General features: G+C 44.3%; 1 protein-coding gene across 1 annotated transcript in view; it reads right to left on the bottom strand.

Moving 5' to 3' along the window:
* The window catches only part of DDX11 (DEAD/H-box helicase 11), a 71,909-nt gene that overhangs the window by 55,623 nt on the left and 2,236 nt on the right, over window positions 1-14,050 (bottom strand). The window contains exons 3-4 of the mRNA XM_060306493.1: window positions 7,139-7,178; window positions 5,772-5,953 (exon numbers count right to left, since the gene is read on the bottom strand). The gene's annotated coding sequence lies outside the window, so the exon portion shown is untranslated. The remainder of the gene's footprint in view (window positions 1-5,771; window positions 5,954-7,138; window positions 7,179-14,050) is intronic.

Here is a 14,050-nt window from a genome sequence, read left to right as displayed (position 1 = left end):
TCCATATTCATCACATAGAACGAATGAATGAATGAGTGGTCTCCCTGCTCTGTGCCTCCTCTCCCTGACCTACCCCTCCACCTCCACCCCTCTCAAACCCTCCACCAGGGCTTTGGAAGGTCTCCCCACTATGCCAGCTTCCCTCCATCCTCAACCCTTCCCCACAGGCACTTTTATCTCCTTTTTTTTTTTTTAGCGTGGAGGCTTAACCACTGGGCCACCAGGGAAGTCCCAAGAGTGGACTTTTTAAAAGTGCTTATCTGATTGTGTTACTTTCCTGGTTAAACCCCTGTGACGGCTTCCTGTTTCCACCACGACTCTGGCCCAGGCTCCTCGGCACGGCAGCCAGGGACCCCTCCATGGTCCCAGTTACCGAGTCTTCCTGACCCTCCCCAGCACCCTCTGTTCCAGCTAAGCTGGCCATAGAGGGTCAGGTTCACCTGGTTCTGAAACACGAGGGAAGGGGGCAGGGCGCAACCTTTAAAAGAATGACACAGCCATTGAGGTTACTACATAAACCAGTTAGAACCGATTAGGCCCAAGATGGCGGAAGATTAGACTTCCAGTGGACCTCGAGCCTCATTATACGCGCATTGGAACACATTGGCAACTAAATGACATGCGCACCAGCACCATGACAGTTCTGAGGCCGACCATAAATGGCCCAAAAGTGGGCGGTGGCCCAACTCCTGGAAATCCCCGCCCCTTCCCCCAAATAGTTGGAATGACCCTCCCACTCGTTGGCCTATGAAATTACCCAGCCCATAAAAACCAGCCACCCCATACTTCAGGGTCTCTTGCCTTCTGAGGTGGCCCACACTCTGTAGACTGTGTTTTTCCCAGGGCCAGTCTTGCCTTTTGAGATGGACCACACTCTGTCTATGGAATGTGTATCTCTCTAAATAAATCCACTTCTTACGTACCACTTTGTCCCTCACTGAATTCTTTCTGCCGTGAGAACCTGAGCTTTGTTAAGTCCTGAGACCAGGTATGCGATTTCAATTAAAAGACAGTGGATTCAAGTCCCAGTCTGAGTCTTGGCTGGGTTGGAGTCCCGGCCCATGGGTTGAAATCCCATCTGAGTCCTGCGGTTTCAGTTCCGCTTCCTCGGATGCCCTTCCTGGAGGCCGTGTACCCTGCAAAAAAACTATCCTCTTGCAACACTCCATTCAAGCATCTTCTCCTATGAGGCTTCTCCTGGGGCCCCTTCTCTCCCCACCCCTCCTTGGGAGTCTGGAGTTCCGGGGGGAGCCTTCTGCCAGAGCGCCTCACCGCACTGTTCGGCACTTCGTGTGTTTCTGTGGCTGACTCACTCTTTTAGACCACGGATTCCTCCAGAGAGGGGAGTCAGCTTGGCATCCCCAGCGCCCAGCGCAGAGCCTGGCACCTAGTGGGCACTCAGTGGCCTTTGGAAAAGTGACGCAATCCTAGATCGAGCTGAGGGTGCACCTGTGGGAAGGGGAGGTGACTGCTGCCCTCTCCTGGCAATGAGAGGCACTGTCTGGACCACAGACGCCTTCCCTCCCCTCCCCCCCCACCCCGCCCGAAAAAAAAGGAGGAAGCGGAGGCAGAAAAATGAGTTGGAGACTGGGGGTGCTGCTGAGCTGTCTAAAGAGACAAATTGGGCTGACGTGTTGGTGGGACACCTGTGGGCTCCTACTGTCCCCATGTCCGTGCAAGCCAGGGTGCAGAACCGGGGCGGTGCCTCAAAAGGAGGTCCGTCTCTTCAACAAGTGCTGCTGGGAAGCTGGACGGCTGTCTGTAAATCAATGAAGTTACAACACACCCTCACACCATGCACAGAAATAAACCCAAATGGCTTACAGACTTAAACATAAGACAGGACACCATAAAACTCCTAGAAGAAAGCATAGGCAAAACATTCTCTGACATAAATCGTACCAATGTGCTCTTAGGCCAGTCTCCCAAGGCAATAGAAATAAAAACAAAAATAAACAAATGGGACCTAATCAAACTTACAAGCTTTTGCGCAACAAAGGAAACCACAAAAAAAAAAAAAGAAAAGACAACCAATGGAATGGAAAAAAATATTTGCAAATGATGTGACTGACATGGGCTTAATCTCCAAAATATACAAACAGCTCATACAGCTCAACAACAACAGAACAACCAACCCAATCAAAAAACGGGCAGAAGATCTTAATAGACATTCCTCCAAAGAAGACATACAGATGGCCAGTAGGCACATGAAAAGATGCTCAACATCACTAATTATTAGAGAAATGCAAATCAAAACCACAATGAGGTACCACCTATCACCGGTCAGAATGGCCATCATCAAAAAGTCTAAAAAAAAAAAAAGTCTACAAATAACAAATGCTGGAGAGGGTGTGGAGAAAATGGAACCCTCCTGCACTGTTGGAGGGAATGTTAGTTGGTGCAGCCACTACGGAAAACAGTATGGAGGTTCCTCAGAAAACTAAAAATAGAGCTACCATATGACCCGGCAATCCCACTCATGGGCATATGCCCAGACGAAATTGTAATTCAAAAAGATACATGCATCCTTATGTTCATAGCAGCACTATTCACAATAGCCAAGGCATGGAAACAACCTAAATGTCCATCGGCAGATGAACGGATAAAGAAGATGTGGTACATATATACAATACTACTCAGTGGCTGAATACTACTCAGCCATAAAAATGAATGAAATAATGCCATTTGCAGCAACATGGGTGGGCCTAGAGATTATCATACTAAGTGAAGTAAGTAAGAAAGAGAAAGACAAATACCATGTGATATAACTTATCTTTGGAATCTAAAAATGGCACAAATGAACCTATCTACAAAAGAGAAATAGACTCACAGGCACAGAGATCAGACTTGTGGTTGCCAAGGGGGAGAGGTGGGAGAGAGGGATGGACTGGGAGTTTGGGGTTAGTAGATGCAAACTATTATATTTAGAATGGATATAAAACAAGGTCCTACCGTAGAGCACAGGGAACTATATCCAATCTCCTGGGATAAACCATAATGGAAAAGAGTATTTTTTAAAAAGCATGTATATATGTGTATAACTGAGCCCCTTTGCTGTACAGCAGAGATTAGCACAACACTGTAAATCAACTACACTTCAATTTAAAAAAAAAGAAAAAACTGGCAGAACACAGATATACCGCAATAAAAACATTGCATGTCATCACAAAAAAAAAAAAGAGGTCAATTCTTTAGGGTGGGCTGGCCTCCCCCCACTAAACTGCAAACTCTTTGGATTGTATCATATTTGTTTCTCGGTCTGTCCTGTTGCCGTTGTTGTTGTTTTTACTATTACTGCTGCTTTCATTTATTTTAGTAGGTGGCCACTAATTTTTTCCTCCGTTGTTGTAAAACATGTATTTGGTTCTTGTGTATAAAAGAGACTGAGGGCTTCCCTGGTGGCGCAGTGGTTGAGAGTCCGCCTGCCGATGCAGGGGACACGGGTTCGTGCCCCGGTCCGGGAAGATCCCACATGCCGCGGAGCGGCTGGGCCCGTGAGCCGTGGCCGCTGAGCCTGCGCGTCGAGATCCCACATGCCGCGGAGCGGCTGGGCCCGTGAGCGCCCGTGAGCCGTGGCCGCTGAGCCTGCGCGTCCGGAGCCTGTGCTCCGCAATGGGAGAGGCCACAACAGTGAGAGGCCCGCGTACAGCAAAAAAAAAAAAAAAAAAAAAAGGGACTGAATTTGACCACTAGCCTCTCCTGATTTTAACTCAGCTTCCTACTGGTAGCAAGTCGGCTTTGATGTCTTGGGTTTCTCAGCTTTCTGCCCAAATCCAAAAGCCAGTTGGGATTCCCCCCCAACCCCTCCCCCACCCCCGTCCCCACCTTCCACGAGTCATGGGACATCTTGTGGCCCCTCCTGGCAAGGAAAAGCACGACCTCAGCTCCCCTTGGGGCTGCAGGTCTAATTGCGTATATTTTCATACACGGAAAAGGGTCTAACACCCACATAAGAAATGGATTTGGGGAAGGAGCTTGGGACTGGGGAGACAGAGGCTTGTGAGTGACAAGCTCTGAGATAGGTGGCCACCTGCGGAGAAACGCCACCTATTGTTCATCTTGAGGTCCTGCATGTTTATCACACAAGGTACTCAGCAAACATATGACATCCATTGACATATTGAGATGAGAGGAAACCAAGAAAGCAAAAGGGACTAAGGAGCTAAGGCGCATCTTTTTAGAGTGTAAAAAATTTGAGCTTCCTGATAGGTTTGCCCTAAATTTAGGAATCCACCCCACTGGAAAGGACATGCCTTTTTCAACTAACAAAGGATCTCTCCTGGGCTTCCAAAGACGTGCTCCTTGTCTCCCATTCAGCTCCAGTCCACTCATCCTTTCCCTGAAGAGTGTACTGTCTTCCAGTGGTCTACAATATGTTTAGTGAGACACGACACAAACGAAGAAAGATTGCTCTCTGTCCTCAAGAAGTCTGTAATCTCACTGGAAGACAAGGCATCCATCTGCACTTTTTTTTTTTTTTTTTTTTTGCCATGTAGCTTTTGGGATTTTAGTTCCCCAACTAGGGATTGAACCCAGGGCCTTGGCAGTGAGAGCATGAAGTCCTAACCACTGGACCGCCAGGGAATTCCTGACACACCTGCTGCTCCAGAATGATGAGAGAACCAGGGACTGAATAATGAAACGGTAAACTGACAATCCCTGGGCCCTGAAAATGTGCAGGTTAGGAAATAAGGGTTCTCGGGGAAGGCGTCCTGGAGCGGGGTGGGTTTGAACTGCCCTAGGCTAGGTGGAAGTAGCAAAGAGAAGAAAATTCCTTGTCCAGGGGTCTGGAGGCATCCTGAGTCCCAGGGATGGGGATCTCGGTCACAGCTCCAGAGGTGGGGAGATGTGGGCGTGAAGCAGCCAGCCAGCCAGCCCACCTGCCCACTGTTGAGAGCTGGGCCAGGGCAGAGGCAGCAAGGAACACAGCCACGTACCTTACCTTTCCAGCTCCCAGACACCAGTATGCTTTTCCCCCTTTGCAAAAGGCCCCCCTCCAACGAACCCCTTGCCTTTTCATGCCAACAAATCACATGCCTGTGCAGAGGGATACAGTGAAGGGCTGACCAGGACACCTCAAAATGCTATCAGTGAGTCCAGCGCCAGTTTGGAGATTGAGGGGTAGGACACGCTGAGCCAGAGGGTCTCTAAGGGATGAGGTGGCCTTGACCTCCCAGATTCCCCACCCCTTATTAACAGAATCAGCCTTGCTTGAAGAACTGTAGAACGCTGCTCTAAACTCACAAGCAGCATGCCAGGTTGGTCCTCCCATCAGAACGGAGTGAAAGGGCTGGAGAGAGCTGTTTTCCCCAAGGCTCGTTTCCTACCTGTCCAGCCACCCCTGCTGTGACTCAAAAACAGCCTACCTGCTCCAACACCTAAGTGGTTTCTTACCGTCTCAAGCCTAAGTTCCTCTGCTTCCAAAATCTGGTGCTCTCCACTAAATAATCTCATCTCCCATTCCTCCAGCCCGCTCCACTCCACCTAAGACTCCTCTGCTTCTGTACCGAGACGCTCATGTCCACCTTGGGCAGCTTCTCGTTTTGCTCCCACCACCTGAAGCACCCTGCCCCCCCCCCCCGAACAATACGGCAGAAACAAGCAACACTGGACTTAGAGGCAGAAAAGCTAGCTTCAAACCACTCAGTAAACACTGAGTGTCTGTATACTGCTACCGCTGCTACAACAAACCGTCACAAACTTGGAGGCTGAAAACAAAACGGATCAGTTTTCTTACAGTTATGGAGGTCAGAAGTCCAAATCAGTCTCACCTGGGCTCAAATCAAGGTCTCAGCAGAGCTGTGCTCCTTCCAGAGGCCCCAGGGAGAATTTGTTTCCTTGCTTTTTCCAGCTTCTAGAGATTGCTCACGCTCCTTGGCTTGTGGGCCCACAGCACACACTCCTGCTTCCGCTGTCACATCTCCAGCTCTGGTGCTGACCCTCCTGCCTCCATCTCAGAAAGACACTTGTGGTTACACTGGACCCACCAGGGTAATTTCCCCAACTCAAGGTCCAAGCTACCGTATTCATAGCTTCTGCTGATTAGGGCATGAACATCTTTGGAGGGCCATTATTCAGTATAGCACAGTGCCATGCACACACACACCCCTCTTACATATCAATAAGAAAACAATCTGATTTTTTTATATAGGTAAAAGAGATGAACACAAAAGAAGATATACAAAATAGCAAATTAGGACACAAAAAGATGCTCAGCATCATTACCCATTAGGAAAATGCAAATTAAAACCACAATGAGAGAAAGTATTTGCAAATGATGTGACACACAAGGGCTTAATCTCCAAAATATGCAAACAGCTCATACAACTCAACAACAACACAAAAACAAACAGCCCAATCGAAAAATGGGCAGAAGATCTTAATAGACATTTCTCCAAAGAAGACATACAGATGGCCAGTAGGCACCTGAAAAGATGCTCAACAGCACTAATTACTAGAGAAATGCAAATCAAAACTACCGTGAGGAACCACCTCACACTGGTCAGAATGGCCATCATCAAAGAGTCTACAAATAACAAATGCTGGAGAGGGTGTGGATAAAAGGGAACACTTCTACACTGGGGGTGGGAATGTAAGTTACGGCAACCACTATGGAAAACAGTGTGGAGGTTCCTCAGAAAACTAAAAATAGAATTACCATATGATCCAGCAACCCCACTCCTGGACATATACCTGGACAAAACTATAATTCAAAAAGATACATGCACCCCTATATTCATAGCAGCACTATTTACAATAGCCAGAACATGGAAACAACCTAAACGTCCATCAACAGAGGGGTAGATAAAGAAGAAGTGGTACATATATGCAATGGAATATTACTAAGCCATAAAAAGGAATGAAACTGGGTCATTTGTAGAGACGTGGATGGACCTAGAGACTGTTGTACAGAGTGAAGTAAGTCAGAAAGAGAAAAACAAATATGGTATTTTAATGCATATATGTGGAATCTGAAAAAATTGGTATAGATGATCTTATATTTACAAAGCAGAAATAGAGACACAGATGTACAGAACAAACAGATGGACACCAAGAGGGAAGGGGGGGTGTGAGATTGGGATTGACCTATATACACTATTGACACTATGTATAAAATAGATAACTAATGAGAACCTACTGTATAGCACAGGGAACTCTACTCAGTGCTCCGTGGTGACCTAAATGGGAAGGAAATCCGAAAAAGAGGAGATATATGTATAAGTAGAGCTGATTCACTTTGTTGTACAGTAGAAACTAACACAATATTGTAAAGCGACTATACTTCAAAAAAAATTTTTTTAAAAAGAATGGATAAAGAAAATGTCATACATATATACAATGGAATACTACTCAGCCATAAAAAAGAATGAAATCATGCCATTTGCAGCAATATGGATGCAGCTGGAGATTATCATACTAAGGGAAGTAAGTCAGAAAGAGGAAGACAAATAACATGATATCACTCATATGTGAAAACTAAAATATGGCACAAATGAACCTATGAAACAGAAACAGACTCACAGACATAGAGATCAGACTTGTGGTTGCCAAGGGGGAGAGGGTGGGGGAGGGAAGGACTGGGAGTTTGGGATGAGCAGACGTAAACTATTATATGTAGGATGGATAAACAACAAGGCCCTACTGTATAGCACAGGGAACTATAGTCAATATCCTGTGATAAACCAGAATGGAAAAGAATATGAAAAAAAGAATATATGTGTATGACTGAGTCACTTTGCTGTACAGCAGAGATTGGCACAATATTGTAAATCAACTATACTTCAATTAAAAATTAAATTGGGGGTTTCCCTGGTGGCGCAGTGGTTGAGAGTCCGCTTGCCGATGCAGGGGACACGGGTTCGTGCCCCGGTCCGGGAAGATCCCTCATGCCGCGGAGCGGCTGGGCCCGTGAGCCATGGCCGCTGGGCCTGCGCGTCCGAAGCCTGTGCTCCGCGACGGGAGAGGCCACAGCAGTGAGAGGCCCACGTACCGCAAAAAAAAAAAAAAATTAAATTAAATTAAAAAAAAAAAATAAAACCACAATGATATTTTACTGCATAACCCCTAGAATGGTTAAAAGACCAGTCAGTGTTGGCAGGGATGCAGGGCAAATGGAACTCTCATCCATTGCTGGTGGAAGTACAAAAGGGAACAACCAACTTAGAAAACAGCTTAGCAGTTCTTTATGAAGTCAAACATATAGTTACCATGGGACCTAGCAGTCCTGCTCCTAGGTATACACACAATATGAAAACATATCTCCAAAAAAAGATTTGTACAAGAATGTTCTAGCAGCTTTGTTCCTAGTAGCCACAAACTGGAAACAACCCAAAACCTCACCTGGTGAATAGATCATCAAACTGTGGTACATCCACACAACGTAATACTATTCAGTAATAAACAAAGAGCAAATTACCAATACAGACGACAACATACACACCACAACGTAGGTACAACTCAGAAGCATTATGCTAAGTGAGAGAAGCCAGACACAGAAGAGACATCCTGTGTAATTCTTTCACATGACATCCTAGAAAAGGCAAAACTATAAAAAGAGACGGATTAGTGGGTGCCAGGGCCCAGGGAGGAGGGTTGCTAGGGATTAACTGTGAAGGTGCGTAAGTGAACTTTGGGGGATAAATTTAGGAAACGTTCTACATCCTGACTGTTGTCGTGGTTGCATGGCTATGGGCGTTTGTCAAAACTCATTGAACTATCCGCTTAAAAGTGGTGGACTTAGCACATGTAAATTATACCTCAGTAGTGCTGATTTTAAAAATCACTTGCATGAGAGAAAGAAAAATTGGAGAATAGAAACGGGGAAAGGTAGGTGTTTTCAAGCAGCAGCTGAATGACCCAGGGAAAGGCACACCACAGAGAAGGACATGCGATGGGGCTGGAAGAAGCCACCGACAGGAGAAGCAGCTTTGTTCGCCTTGAGGTCCTGAGAGGGAGAGTGGCGGGTGTCACATATACACCTCTTTCTTTCATGAGTAAGAAACAGAACAGAAGAAAGAAAAAGAGCTAAAAAGCAGGCAGATCAACAAAACAATACTAGTGTCTAAAAGACCAATGGAAGTCCAGGAGCAGGTAAGATGTCTGCAGGAATTCTGAAAGCTTTACTCATGCCTAGAGATGAAGCTCTAGCCATTCTTTCAAACTCTTAAATACCTGTGAGCTAAGAAGGGGGTAAACCTACTGTACAGCACAGGGAACTCTACTCAATACCCTGTAATGACCTATATGGGAAAAGAATCTAAAAAAGAGCAGATATACGTATATGTATAATTGATTCACTTCACTGTACACCTGAAACTAACACAACATTGTAAGTCAACTATAGTCCAATAAAAATTAAGTCTAAAAAAGTGGGGTGGGGGATAGATGGGCAGAAAGTGGATTCGTGGTCGCCAAGGGCTGGGCGCTGAGGATGGTTGGGAGATGATAGCTAAAAGGTACAAGATTTCTTTACGGGGTGACGAAGATGTTCTACAATGGATTGTAGTGGTGGTTGCACAATTCTGTGAATATACGAAAAGCCACTGAATTGTACACTTTTGTCTGCACTGTGTGGCTTGCGGGATCTTAGTTCCCCGACCAGAGATCGAACCCAGACCTTAGCAGTGAAAGGGCTGAGTCCTAACCACTGGACCACCAGGGAATTCCCTGAATTCTACACTTTAAATGGGTGAATTATATGGTGTCTGAATTCTATCTCAGTAAGGCTGTTACCAAAAAGAAATCAATTGAATGTTTGTACAACAACTTGAATGTACTTAGTACCCCTGAATTATACACCTAAAAATGGTTAAAATGATAAATTTTATGTTATGTATATTTTACCACAATTAAAATAAATAAAAACAAATAAATCAAGTGCATTCTATATGCTGGCAATAAACAGTTAGAAAATAAACTTTCGAAAATAGCATTTATAAGAGCACCCAAACTGAGACACAGATGCAGAGAACAAATGTATGGATACCAAGCGGGGAAAACCGTGGTGGGGTAGGGATGGTGGTGTGCTGAATCGGGCGACTGGGATTGACATGTATACACTGATGTGTATAACATCGATGACTAATAAGAACCTGCAGTATAGAAAAAAAAAAAAAAGAGCACCCAAACTAAAAAATACCTAGGAATGAATCTAATAAAAGATGCACAAGGCCTCTATACTGAAAAATATAAAACATAAAACATTGTGGAAAAAAATGAAAGAATACCAATAAAAATGGAAGAATAGATCATGTTCATGGACTGGAAGTCTCCATATTTTGAGATGTCAAATCTCCCTAATTTGATGTGTAAATTCAATGGAATCCCAGTCAGAATCCTAGATTTCTTTAACGACATTTACAAGGTGATTCTAAAATGTATACAGAAAATCAAAGAACCTAGAAGAGTCAAGGCAATCTTGAAACAGAAGGACAAAACTGGATTTCAAAACTTATTTTAAAGCTACAGCAACTAAGATGTCAAGTTATTGGCACAAGGATAATTAACAGACCAGTGGAACAGAAGAGTCCACAACAGGGGCTTCCCTGATGGTGCAGTGGTTAAGAATCCACCTGTCAATGCAGGGGACACAGGTTTGATCCCTGGTCCGGGAAGATCCCACATGCCGCAGAGCAACTAAGTCCATGTGCCACAACTACTGAGCCCATGTGCCACAACTGCTGAAGACCGCATGCCTAGAGACCGTGCTCCACAATAAGAGAAGCCACTGCAATGAGAAGCCCGCACACTACAATAAAGAGTAGCCCCCGCTCTCCGCAACTAGAGAAAGCCCGTGCGCAGCAACGAAGACCCAACGCAGCCAAAAAGATTGAATAAAATTTTTTAAAAAACATTAAAAAAAAAAGAGTCCACAACAGGCATAAATATATGGTCACACATGATAGACGACAAAGGAGCCGCCACAGTTCAGTGGGGAAAGGATAGTCTTTCAATAAATGGTGCTGGGTCAATGTACATCCGTACGAAAAAAAAAAACCTCAATCCTGGCTCTATATGTAAATTTTAACCTGAGATGGATCATAGACCTAAATGTGAAAGTAAAACAAAAAAGCGTCCATTTTGAAAAGTAAAAACAAAAAAGAGAATATCTTCATGACCATGGAATAAGCAAAGATTTTTTTAAACAAGACACACATGAAAAATCACTAACCCAAGACTGAGAAGAAAGAAATAAAACTCTTTGTTCACAGATGACATGATCACCTATATAGAAAATCCAAAAGCAAAATGAAATACTTAGGTATAGATCTAACAAAATATGTACAAGGATCTATATGAGGGAAACTACAGAACTTTGACGGAGGAAATCAAAGAACTAAATAAACGGAGAGATATTTCACGTTCATAGATATGAAGACTCAAAACTGTCAAGATGTCAGTTCTTCCAAACCTGGTGTATAGATTCAATACAATCCCAATCAAAATCCCAGCAAGTTATTTTGTTGATACTGACAAACTTCTAAAGTTTATCTGAAGAGGCAGAAGACCCAGAATAGCCAACACAATATTGAAGGAGAAGAGCAAAGCTGGAGGATTAACCCTACCTGACTTTAAGACTTAGTATAAAGTGGCAGGAATCAAGACAACAGAATAGAAAAATAGATCATTGGAACAGAAAAGAGAGGCCAGAAACAGACCCACATAAATACAGTCAACTGATTTTTGACAAAGACAATACGGTGGAGCCAAGCTACTCTTTTCAACAAATGGTGCTGGAACTACCTGGACATCCACATGCAAAAACATGAATCTAGACAGATCTTACACTTTTCACAAAAATTAACTCAAAATAGATCACAGACCTAAATGTAAAATCCCGAACTATAAAACTCCTAGAAGATAACATAGGAGAAAATCTAGATGAACTTGAATTTGGCAATGATATTTTAGATACAACACCAAAGGCACAATCCATGAAAAAATGGATTGATAAGCTAGACTTCATTAAAATTAAAGATGTCGGAGACTTCCCTGGTGGTCTAGTGGTTAAGACTTCACCTTCCAATTCAGGGGGTGTGCGTTTGATCCCTGGTCAGGGAGCTAAGATCCTACATGCCTCACCACCAAAACACCAAAACGTAAAAAACAGAAGCAATATTGTAACAAATTCAATAAAGACTTTCAAAAAAAAGTCTGCTCTACAAGAGACAGTGTCAAGAAAGTAAAAAGATAAGCCAAAGACTGGGGGAAAATATTTGCAAAAGACACATCAGATAAAAGACTGTTATCCAAAATATACAAAGAACACTTAAGACCCAACAGTAGGGACTTCCCTGGTGGCACAGTGGTTGAGAATCTGCCTGCCAATGCAGGGGACACGGGTTCAATCCCTGGTCTGGGAAGATCCCACATGCCGTGGTGCAAATAAGCCCATGTGCCACAACTACTGAGCCCGTGAGCCACAACTACTGAACCCATAAGCCACAGCTACTGAGCCCGTGTGCCACAACTACTGAAGCCTACACACCTACAGCCCGAGCTCCGCGACAAGAGAAGCCACCACAATGAAAAGCCCGTGCACAGCAACGAAGAGTAGCCCCTGCTCTCCACAGCTAGGGAAGGCCCGTGCGCAGCAACGAAGACCCAACACAGCCAAAAACAATAAAATAAAATAAATAAATTTATAAACATAGGGGCTTCCCTGGTGGTGCAGTGGTTGAGAGTCCGCCTGCGGATGCAGGGGACACGGGTTCGTGCCCCGGTCCGGGAAGATCCCACATGCCGCGGAGCAGCTGGGCCCGTGAGTCATGGCCGCTGAGCCTGCGCGTCCGGAGCCTGTGCTCCGCAACGGGAGAGGCCACGACAGCGAGAGGCCCGCGTACCGCAAAAAAAAAAAAAAAAAATTATAAACATAAATAAATAAATTTATTTTTAAAAAAGACAGAACAGTAAAAAAACAAACAATCTTATCAAAAAAATGGGACAAAGATCTTGACACCTTGGGACTTCCCTGGTGGTCCAGTGAGTAAGACTCCGTGCTCCCAATGCAGGGAGCCGGGGTTCAATCCCTGGTCGGGGAACTAGGTCCCACATGCATGCCGCAACTAAGACCCAGTGAGGCCAAAATAAATAAATATATATATTTTTTAAAAAAATATCTTGACACCTCACCGAGAAGATATACAGGTGACAAATAAGCATATGAAAAGATGCTCCACATCACATGTCATCAGGGAAAACCAAATGAAAATAGCCATGAGATACCACTACACACCCATTAGAATGGCCAAAATCCAGAACACTGACAACACCAAATGCTGACGAGGATGTGGAGCAACAGGAAGGAGATTTCCTATTTGTTGCTGGTGGGAAAATGCAAGACGAACACTTTGCAAGACAGCTCGGCAGTTTCTTACAAAACTAAACATATACTCATCATACAATCCAGCAATTATACTCCTTGGTATTTACCCAAAGGAGTCAAAAACTATGTCCACACAAAAACCTGCACACAGCTGTTTAAACAGCTTTATTCATAATTTCCAAACTTGGAAGCAACCAAAATGTTCCGTAGTGAATGTATAAACTGTGGTACATCCAGACAATGTAATATTATTTAGCACTAAAAAGAAATGAGCTATCAAGCCGTGAGAAAACATGAAGGAACCTTAAATGCATATTACTAAGTGAAAGAAGCCAGTCTGAAAAGGCTACGTACTGTATGAGTCCAGCTACATGACATTCTGGAAAAGGCAAAACTATAGACAGTAAAAAGATCAGGGGTTTCCCAGGGTTAGCGGGGAGGAGAGGGATGAATAGGCAGAACACAGAGGATTTTTAGGACAGTAAAACTACTCTGCATGATACTATAATGATAGATACACATCATTATAAATTTGTACAAATACACAGAAAGTACCACACCAACAGTGAACCCTAATATAAACTAGGGACCTTGGGTGCCCTTGATGTGTGGAAGTAGATTCATCGATTGTAACATTGTACCACTCTGATGAGGGATGTTGTTAATGGTGTGGGGGGCGATCTATGCCTGCGTGGGGGCAGGGGGTATGTGGGAAATCTCTGTGCC

This window comes from Globicephala melas, chromosome 10 (genome assembly GCF_963455315.2).
Source record: "Globicephala melas chromosome 10, mGloMel1.2, whole genome shotgun sequence".
In the NCBI taxonomy this organism is placed as follows: domain Eukaryota; kingdom Metazoa; phylum Chordata; class Mammalia; order Artiodactyla; family Delphinidae; genus Globicephala; species Globicephala melas.
This window is presented reverse-complemented; position numbering and strand designations above follow the sequence as displayed.